Genomic DNA, 10,954 nt, shown 5'->3' on the forward strand with positions numbered 1-10,954 from the left:
ACCCAAGATAAGAAGCTATCACGTGCAGACATGTTTCAAAGCCCCAAATCTGTGGTTTACGCAATATGGCAGAGCTGTATCTCACCAATATTGCCATTTGATCCTTAGGTTATACCTATAATTTTGCTTTTCCTTGTAAAAATTAAAAAGTCAGTGTTATAGACCTGTTCTAGATATAAAAACACAGGACATTGTTGTTTAAAAAAAAAATCTGTTTTTAAAACCACTAATCAGTGTCTCATTGCTATCTCTTTCTTGTGATAGCCAAAACAACACAGAACATGATATGGCATGACCTCATTGTGCTATGTCATATATCGACTCCCTGCCCCCACTTCACATCATTGACTAGCAGTGGCATTGAGATATGCAGCGCGGTGACACCACATCATGCATGGTCTTGGATTCGCTGTTGCAAGGAAGAGAGAGCAAAGAGGTATGGCGTGGCTGCAGTGCTGTGTCTCTTAAAATGTCTGCTTCTTCCTTAAACAAAATCTGTCTGTCACCATCCAAAACAGCTGGCATCTTTTCCTCCATCATTTCAGACCAAAATGGATGGATGGACAGAACAAGACATAAATAAAAAAGGGAGAGATGCACACCAATGGGCTACTTGCAGTGCAAGGCAGAACCCAGCTCCAAAGCAATTCATTATTAATGCCTGAATATTCTTGCTAAACAGTCCTGATTATTTCACAAGAAAGAGGTCAAGGTAGTGGAGAAAGGGATTTAAACAAATAAACTCTCAATCTCTCTCCAAATAGCATTTTCATCCGGCTGCATGTAAATTCATCAGCTGACTAGCTTCCAAAAGCACAGGCAAGGTTAATCTGCTATGACTGTTAAAACTTCTAGGATGTGCTTATTGAATGAAGAATTTGGAGGGTGGGGGAGAAGAAGAAGAAATGCAGCAGCTAAGTTATTCCAAATCTTTCTCTTTTATATCTCTCCCATCCCATCTTCCAAAAAAGGATCCAACATGTCCTATTTTGGGGGGAAACAAATGAGTATCTCTGATCTAGTTAAATAGTTGTTCTGTTAAGTTCACAAAGGATTGTTTCCTTTGCCACCATCCTGTCAGCTACTTGTCAAAGCTATCCACATTCCATGGTAAGATACCCTTTAGTGAAGTATGTACTTCAAAATAAAATGTATTATAGAATCTTAAAAGATTAGAAACATTTAATGTAACTGTAGCAGCCGTGCTGGAGTGGGGGACACTTCAACAGCTCCTCTAAACCTATAGGCTGATAATAAACTTCTCTTATTAACCAAGGAACTATGAATCGCATGACTTTCTTTCTTGTCCTGAGGTAGCTTTAGTGCCAGTACTGCCAAATCTGATTGAAGAGCTGGTCCTTAGTAAACTGCTCTTACATCAGACTGCCTTCTTCTGAGATAAATGAATCAAAATTGTTTGGGCATAATAATGCTATATTTTAATTTCATCTCACAATGTAACCAAATGACCACATTATTTAAAAAGCGCCTTTTATGTTGCACTTTGTGTGTAATTTCCTATAAGAAAATGAATTCACAATTAAGGCAATTGGATCATATAACTCAATTCTCCCTATGTCCTTGCAGGTCTTAAAAGGAATGTGCCATAAATTAGAACTAAAATTGGGCTAAGTCAGATTGCCAAAGGTCTGATTTGCAACTAGACCTTTTTCTATTCCACTGCCCAAATACCTGAAGTACAATCAATGGATATGCAATAAACTCCAAAGTTGCAACTCCAAGCACACTTACTAGGAAATAACTCATTGGGGTTTACTTCTAAGTAAGCATGTTTAGGATTGGACTGCCAGAACAGTAACATTTTTATGGGTATTCTTGTTTCTTTACATCATCCAGAAAAACAGACCAGTATATATTCTGAATCTTAGCTGTTTCTAGTAAAGACTTGATCACTTCAGCTGCTGTAAGATTTCCTCTGCTCTAATCTGAAGAAGATTTGGGTCTCAATAATACAGAATTTATATCTTCATTTAGGAGTCATACAAGCAGTTAAAAACTCTGCCAATATTCTCTGCCCTCTATGTACAAAACGCCATTGTAGAATCTTAGATACCACCTTACAGGGGAATGCTTTCTGAAATGCAAAAAATGTAACTGTCTAATTAGGAGCAGAATGATTGGCTAGTTCATGGACTCTGTGACAGTTATGACAAATACACATATTGGCATCGCCCTAACCTCACTTCACAGTTTGCAACACAAAGATGGTATTTTCAGAAATGTGCAGAACACTTGGCTACAAAGCTTCACCTTGTCTAGTGCTATTCCATTTAATTTTTTATTAACTGCCTGAACATATGCCATTCTACAAGAGGGTAATAGTTACAAAATGTCAGCAGAAACATTTAAACTGCTAAAATGTAAATGATTTTATAAATTTGTAATGAAAGGTAATTGTCGTGTGAGGGGGAAGTAACAGAAAAACAGATATGTGTAACTGCACAAACTGGTTAAAATGTATCTTATTGGTCAAAAGTAGTAAAGCTGTAAGTGTGTTTTAATGAGCACTACGGGTTGTGTTGGAATAAAATTAGATTCCATAAGCTGAAAATGTGAATTCTATCATATTTTATTCTCTAACATTAGGAAAGTTCACTAGTCACCAAAGAGATCGCATGAAACTTTTTGTGTTCATTACAACAGCAAGGTAGTAAAATCCATCACCTCCTTTAAAGCGCAAGCGCGCGCACACACACACACACACACACACACACACACACATCAAAGAAAATAATATAAACAGAAAAGCATCTGTGCACATCAAGGCAGCTGAGCTTTAAAAGAACAATATTAGAATGTGGTTAGTTAGTTGCTTTACTTTCCACTAAAATGAAAAACAATTTAGTGATTAATCCCTTCAGCAATAAATTGCTGGGTCAGTGATCTCAGATATGTCAAAAAGGAGAAGACTACAGCAAAAGGATTGAGGTTTTTCTCCCCCCCCCCTTCCTTCCTAAGCCACCACACAGAGCAACCACCTTCCAGTTAGGTTTGCGGGCAACCATCTTTAAATGCTTGAGCTGTTCTGCGTGGCCATGACAAGATTTGCAATTCTCTACGTTTATTTACACACCATCACCCCAACTAGACATCACATCGAAGTGGCATGGTCGCAGCTGACCCCAGGGTAGTCCCTGTCTCTGCCGATCCAATTTTATCGTGCTCTGCAATTGAACTGCAGTCATATAACACAGGATGCATGCACACTACTCTACGCCACAATAAAATTAGCAGAAGCTTGTCAGGGTATATTTTCTAGTTTTCCTGTGACAGACACTGGACAAATATGTCTGCTTTTCAGAAATCCACAGAGGTTTGTACTCTCCTGAAAGGCTTACGATTCTACTGTGTTTGCAGGTCAGTGTTATTCCTATATGGTAAAAAAAAATAAAAATGTAGGGACAGCATAACATTAAACCTGCAATGTTTTCTTTTAAAATATTTTGTCCTGTGTTGCACCGACAATTCAAATTAGTTCCCCCTTTATGTTTTTAATTGAGTTGCTCTGAAACTGCCCCTGTCCAAGAGTGAGCAGGCAGGATGAATTTTTACACTGGAGACTAATATAATATAAATCCATCACATTTTGAAAGCAAAAGTGAAGGAGAGGAATTCTTATCTGCAGTTTGCAAAAAAGGGGAGGGGAGTAGGAGGGTGCAAATTTAATTTCAAGAGATTTTAGTAAATGATTAGGTTAATGCTTTACAACATATAAGGTGTAAAATATTTTAAAAACAATTTTTTGCAAATAAACAAACAAAAAAGATAGTTGCAAAATCTAAGATAGTTCTTTTGTGGACCACCACCAATCAAAAAAATGGACCCATTTCTAAGTGGAATCTTTGCCAGTATCACATAATCTGTTTTGTAATCTGCCTCAGTGTAATTTTATTAAATATTCTGTGCAATCCTTGCATTAAACAGCCTCAGAAGCCCTAGGATCATTTTATATTCACTGGAAGACAGAAAGAAATCCAAAACCTAGTTAAATAAATTGTTCATTTATTCCTTTCCTTTTTATGCACCAAGATCTACATGTGGTCATTAATTATAAAGAGACTATTATAGCACCATATTTTCATTCAATACGATGTCCTGGTATATATCAAAGAAGTCCCATAATTAAAACAGAAGGGCCACAATGACAATTAAAATTACAATCTATATGGGGAAAGAAAGTACAGTTCTGCAATTTTTCACCCTGTCACTGTCAGCGCGATGGTCTATTCCAGTCACGTCTCTTGTAAAGCAGCCTAAATGCTTCCTCACCAATGCAACCTCAAAAGCATTATCAGCACCTAAGCAAAAGCCTATGCAAGTATAATTTAATACCAAGCCACAGTTTGCAAGTAATAGAGTATAAAGTGATATTTAAGTGGTGTTTTAAGCACACTTCTGATGGCTACAGCCGCTTTTTACTGGTAAATGCATTTTCCTTTGAGTAGTGATTATGAGTCCTGGGTGAAGAGGTCCTGTGTGCAGGTCTGCCTGTAAGCCTTACTTCCAGCTGCCAATCTTTACTTCACAGTGAAGAAAAAGCCACACAGCACCTTGTTCTTACTCTTGTACGCTGTCATCCCCTGAGCCCGATAACTGCAAAATCATTTCCACATAACACTTTCCTGCTTCTGCCTCTTAAACCCGGAGACCTTCACATTGTGCATCCACTTGCACCCTTGGCAACCAGCTCCCTAGTAGTGACTTCCTTTTGAACCATCCCTCGCCTATTTTAACACTTATCTTGGTAAACATCTGCCTTAATGGCATGGAAAGCCTTTTTGGGTGGTGGGGGAGCAGGGGGGTTTGCAATGTGTATTTGCTACAATTTATTGTCTATAAAAGTCATGAAGAGTGAATTATTACGCTTAAAACTGTGTTTTTCCTTTATAATAACTTTTAAACCGAGCACTCACCATATGAAGCATGCAATGGAGACGGAGAAGGTTTTTGTATAATAAAAATGGTGACATGGTCATTTTTTCCAGTTTTGCATTACACGGGCACACTCATGCATGGTGCTTTTTAAATTCTTATTATATGTGAGGTCAGAGGGTCGGATGTCAGAAAGTACTGTTAATTTCACGGGGTTAGGGGAAAGTAAATTCAGAGGGAATACAGATCACTTAGCACAGAAAAGCAGCTCTTCTGAAGTTTGGTTTTTACATTTGTTAGCCGTATCCTTCAGCTGACGAACCATTGAGACCACGGTGACATTCTGGTCCCTCCTATAATGGTTTGACATGCTGCAGCAGGGAAGTGTGATTCAAGCGCCCTACTGGATGTGCCAGCTATAGGCTTCCTTGGAATCAATGAAGCACTAAAACTTCACACAACTGGAACTGAACAAAGCATGCTGCCATTTGGGCTGTGATGTTTAAATTATAGAGAAAGCAGTCAAGATGTCTTAAAGTTCAATCTGACAAGAAATGTAAAATATATTCCTGTCTTCATTCTCTGGGAAGGTAGCATCTTGCAGCATACCATATTGTTAGACAGAGGCATTTTTTAAAGGGGTAGATAATGTAAAATCAAAGCCCAAATATAGTACAAGGAGAACTTGAAGGGTTTCCTATTTTTCTGCTAATAAAGCATCTCAATATTAACCCAGAGGCTGGATAGAAAAGTTGGGGAAAGAAACAAATATTTGAAAACATCATTCTGGTTATAGCACTGACATTCAGGAAAAGAGATACAGATGGTGATATGTAGTGTGTTCTGTAAGGAGCACCTAATATAAATATTGCAAACTGGCTAAACTGGATTTGGTTAAGGCCAGTGACAGACAAACACACGAATAGGATCTACGTTGTGCTAGCATTACACTTTTACAAGAGGCAGTTATCTTTTTGAACTGAGATATCTGCGTACAACACAGGTTTGGCTGTGTATAAAATGAAGAAATGCATTAGGGTTAAAGAAAATATAGAAGGAAAAAGGATATTGTGGGTTTTTGTAAGAAAAAAAATTCTACTACTACACAACTGACTGGGCTATTGTGGTTAGCTGGGTTTAGTTTGGTTGAGTGATTTCAGGTTTGGTTGGGTGATTTCAGTTGTACATGTTTGTATTCTCTTCTGCCTGGCCCCTGAATCAAAATCTCATATTGGGCTCAGCTGCCCCTTTATAATTAAATTTTAATGACTTAGGCTGAATGTTTGGGTTTTGGCGCACACTTAATAGTGTTAGCATTTAAATGGTCTTGAGTAGCCTCTGCAAGAAGAAGACATTGTGTTAAGGGGCGGGGGTGCATTTATGCTGACAGTGCTATTGTTTGTCATATGATTTCAGCAGCAAGAAGGATCTACTCACTTCTTAGGGGAAGCTTGGGTACATCGCCCCTGAAATGAAAAAATCTTCAGATTAAAAGCAGCCCTTTTGGTGAATTTATATGGGTGAAGCCTATGGATTTCCCACAGGGATACATTTGTGGAAAGAATTCCACTGTTTTAGTTTTTCGAAACAGAGATACTGACCACCTAAGAGAATAAGCATGTTTGAAGCAAAGAGAGCTGAAGGCAGGATGCAGTTCTGATCATTCTTGCCCCTGCTAATTGGGCAAATAGGCACCTTTTATAGTGACAGCTCTCATTTAGCAGGGAAAGGGTAACTCTCCCTATTCAAGCCTTCCAGTGGCTGTTGCTGGTGTCTTCCTTGTGTTCCTTTTTTTAGATTGTAAGCCCTTTGGGAACAGGAAACCATTTTTTTCCCTGCAGAAAGCACTTTGAGAACTTTTGTTGTTGGAAAACCACAATTAATTAATTATGCAACACACCAAGACTCACTGGAAGTATTTGGACAGGAAATGATAACTCAGAAATAGAAATCACAGAACATCCTGGATAGGTGAGCATAGGTATGGTGTCCAATTTCACAGTTAGGAGAGGCGTACAAGGAAGCAGGAAGCTGAATATATAAAGAAGGCGTCCTAATGTTGTATCCTTCATTTCTTCTAGACTGGTTGCATTATAATGCATTTTAATTACTATGGATAGAAAATTAAAACAATTAAATAACTAGGAATGCTGCAAACCCATTCATCTTAATGGTTTCTGTAAATATATCTGGATTCTTTCTTGCTTAGACTCTGACCAAGCTTCTTCACTTTCCTGAGCTGCTCTTCATTTTTGCCCCTGCTGATAATGCAAAGCATTTACATGGACTTTGGGATGTACAGTTCTTTGCTACATATATTATAGGTTTTAGAAACAATGGGTTGGAACCAAAGGTACGTTTCTACTTGCATAAATGACCATCCACTCATGACCATCCACTTGTTCACACTTCACATTAGAACATTGTGGGAGGAAAGTAAAACAAAGTTTAAACTGTCCTTCCACTTATGCAACCTCTTTTGCAAACAGAAGCACGGGAAGTGCATGTATCATTGTGTGGACTCTTGTGCAAACCTTTATGCATGCATCTATAGATCAGTGCTAGTGGTTATTTCCCTTCTGTTAACAGTTCTTGGGATCTGTCTCAATACCTTCTGTACATGTGTACAGAGACCACTTCTTTGGGATTGGTTGTCATTTTTCACTTACCACCAGTAGACTTGTGGCTGAAAAGAACCATTGGTTATGTCTTACCATGGAAATGAAGAAACATTGTGATTTTCACATTGCACTTAAACTGAAGTCCAATTTCTCCATCACTGTTTCTTTCTTTCTGCACACTCAGATGAAAGGCCAGATTGGTTGTTATATCTCTGTGAAATTCCTGGATCTAGATCCAGGTACCATAATTTCCCCTTCAACATTTGAGAGCTGTAAAGCAAGGCTCCTCTAGATCTGGTTTTTAGTCCTAAAGCAAATTTTGTGAGAGAGAAATTCTCCCTTTGTAACTTCAGACATTTCACATCATTATTCCTGCTAAGATAACTTTCTCCCTTTCATTTCCTTTGTCTGTGAATATATCTATGTATGTTTATATATGCATATTTATTTTTGACAGTTAGTAGAATATTTTACTAGCTGCCTTTTATAATTAAAAACTTTTCGCTCAGATCCCCTTTCTTGTAAGTATCCTGATGCCTGAAGTTTTAATCCTTCATTACCAGTTAAAACAAAATCACCAATTAGGCACATGAACACGTCTGTATTAATCTCATTAAGGTGATGGCACCAAATAAATTGGAACTATTTTTGTGCTTTTACTGTGTTCCTATGGCTTTATCAGGCCCTGTGGTCATATACAAAGACCTTACAGCTTAGTCATTTAGAGTCATTCGGTTGTGGACTAAATGTGGCATTACCATCTATGGCTGAAAATTGCTTTCAGCTTTTAAACTGCACTGACTAGTCTGTAGTTAATCTTAGATCATTCACTCGCAAAATTAAATGAGCCAGAACGATGGTCTCTCTCTTTTCCTTCTTTCTTTTTCCTCTTTTTTTGTAAAATAATACATCACAAAACACTTATTTGCCCTGCCCAAAAGAGAGATCAAATTCATTTAAAATCCCATAAACCAGAGTTGTGAATTTTTAATTGTATTTAGTAGCACAGAAATAGAGGGTAAGCTATCTTTTCCAAGCACATCATTGCTATAAATTTACATATGGAATATAGAATGATACAGAACCATTCTTTAATCTACCTTTGATGCATACTTCTCCTTCAGTAGAAATCACATGACACTCGTTATTGCAAATCAAGGGAGGATTGCTTGGACTCACTAATGTAATTAATCATAAACAATATTTTTAAAATGTACATGCACTTATCTCTGGGGTTGCCTATTTAGCTTTCCCATATGCACTCCTCAGAGGTGTATAACCTTAAGAAACAGAACATTTTCAAAGATTCCTGTATCATCTAAGCAAGGACCTTTTGATGTATATTACACTGCAGGTAGCAATAACCTAGGTCAATCAGGTTGTTAAACACACTTCAAAGAAAATTTCCATATCAGTAATCCATTATTCCTGTAGTACTTCAGGTAGCTGAAATCATATTATGCAAAACGAAAGGAAGTGCAAAGGAAGTGTGGATCACTCACATATTTACCCAAAACTCTAATATATCAAGATCACAAGTGACAAAATATTTAAGTAATAAGTCACCTGTTCCAGCTTCCACCAGGGGAAGTTTTGCCTGTGAAGCCAGAGGCATGTTCCTTATAGAAATTGCACCCCTGAAGTCTACTTTTGCCTACTCCACACACATTTCTGCTGCATTTCTCTTTGATCTTTCACCAAACTACTTCATCCCTTCATGGAAATCCTGAGAACTACAAGAGCACAAGAGATGACTTCATCTCCAAATGTTACAAGGATATTCACAGTGAGAATATTTTGTGGATTGGTTCAGTGGTTCTGTGGTGGCCCACTGAGCAATAAGGTAACGTATAAGAAATGAGAATCATGCTCTCTGGTCAGAGGGCCCGCTTGAGCTACTTGATGGCAGAAGAGGTGTGTGGTCTTGTTCTCAAGAAGAAAGGAAAGGGAGGAGGATGGGGAGAACTAGGCAGTCAAGTCAAAGATAGCCCTGTCTCTGACCAAAAAGACAAAGCTGGCATTTGTTGGAGGAAATTTTAAAATGCTTTTAAAACTAGCAAATTCTGCTTCAGATCTAGTCAGAATTGATCTCATAATACACAAGTCTGATGAGAAAGTAAATACGTATGAGATTGCTTTCACTCTTAATGAATTTATAATTTGGCTTATTTCACTAAGCCATGTTAATTGTCATGGTGAGCATAATGATGCCAATAATGAGTTGGGTACAGATACCAGAGATGGAAGAAGTGAGGGAGACACAAATCAAATTATTTAGAACATCCTCTCCAATAGAACATCCTCTCCTTCTTAGATGAACCACCTGTCAAGCAACACATTAAATAGTTACCTATCTATGCCTCAGAGTTGCTTTTATTTTCAGTTCTGAAAGCATTTGCAATAAGAGATTTGTGATGACATGTTCTATTTATCCAAATGTATCTTTCTCCATTTTCACTTCTTTCTATTTTCTTCTATATAAAATATACAACTTAAAGGCAATCCTGTTGTTACCCTAAACATAAGCATTGGGACTCCACTCTTCTATGAGTCATACACAACTTTTTAAGGAATGAAAAATCTGCTCCAGTTGCCACTGGAGTTACTCCCCTATCTCTCAGAGTGTAGGTATGTTGGAAGAGATATACCAATTCTTCAATCACAAATTTAAAACAAAAGTAAATCCCCAACCTTTCCTTGAAAATACTGATCTGTGAGTTGCTCTTCCCACCAGGGGGGCAAAAATCTCCATATTTTGTTTATTCTGTAAAATATTCTCTCTCTTTTTTTTAATAGCCTGAACCAAATAATTTCTCATTTTTACAGGCTTCACTTCCCTTTTCTCACAGTGAATAAATTGCAACTTATTTCCATGAAATTCACAGATGACACAGATCTTTATTTTGCATAAAGGCATAAAGAAGTGTCTAATATCTTCAATATTCATCTGCTAAGTGGACATTTGCATTGGGTTAGAACAGAAAAAGAGCCACAACCCTCCCGCAGTGACAGCTGTACAAAGGGATGACATCTGACAGCTGTGACAGTGCTGAAGGGAGACTCAGATGACTCGCTGCATCCATGATCCAATTACAGCACACATCCCTCTGACAGACCCAGCAGCTTGACTCCAGCATTTGGAAGGACAGTATTGATCTCTTGTCAGAGACCAGTTGCCTGCCTGCAATTGTGCATTGCTGAACTTTGAAAAGCTACAGTACCCTCTTAAATGATAGGGGCAGGCAGGTTATAGGATTCAGGTACAAAGAGAGGTGCAAAGGGTATCTGCTAAATGCTCTAAACTTGAACAAATCATAACAATATGACAGTCCAATCATACCCAAGTAGCCTGGCTGATCTAGCCAGCTTACTGCCTGTACTAATGGAGAGACAGCTCTTTGTGGTTAGCTGGATGATCTTACTTGATGAAAAGGCCACTG

The sequence above is a fragment of the Hemicordylus capensis genome, chromosome 1 (assembly GCF_027244095.1).
Source record: "Hemicordylus capensis ecotype Gifberg chromosome 1, rHemCap1.1.pri, whole genome shotgun sequence".
NCBI classification, from domain to species: domain Eukaryota; kingdom Metazoa; phylum Chordata; class Lepidosauria; order Squamata; family Cordylidae; genus Hemicordylus; species Hemicordylus capensis.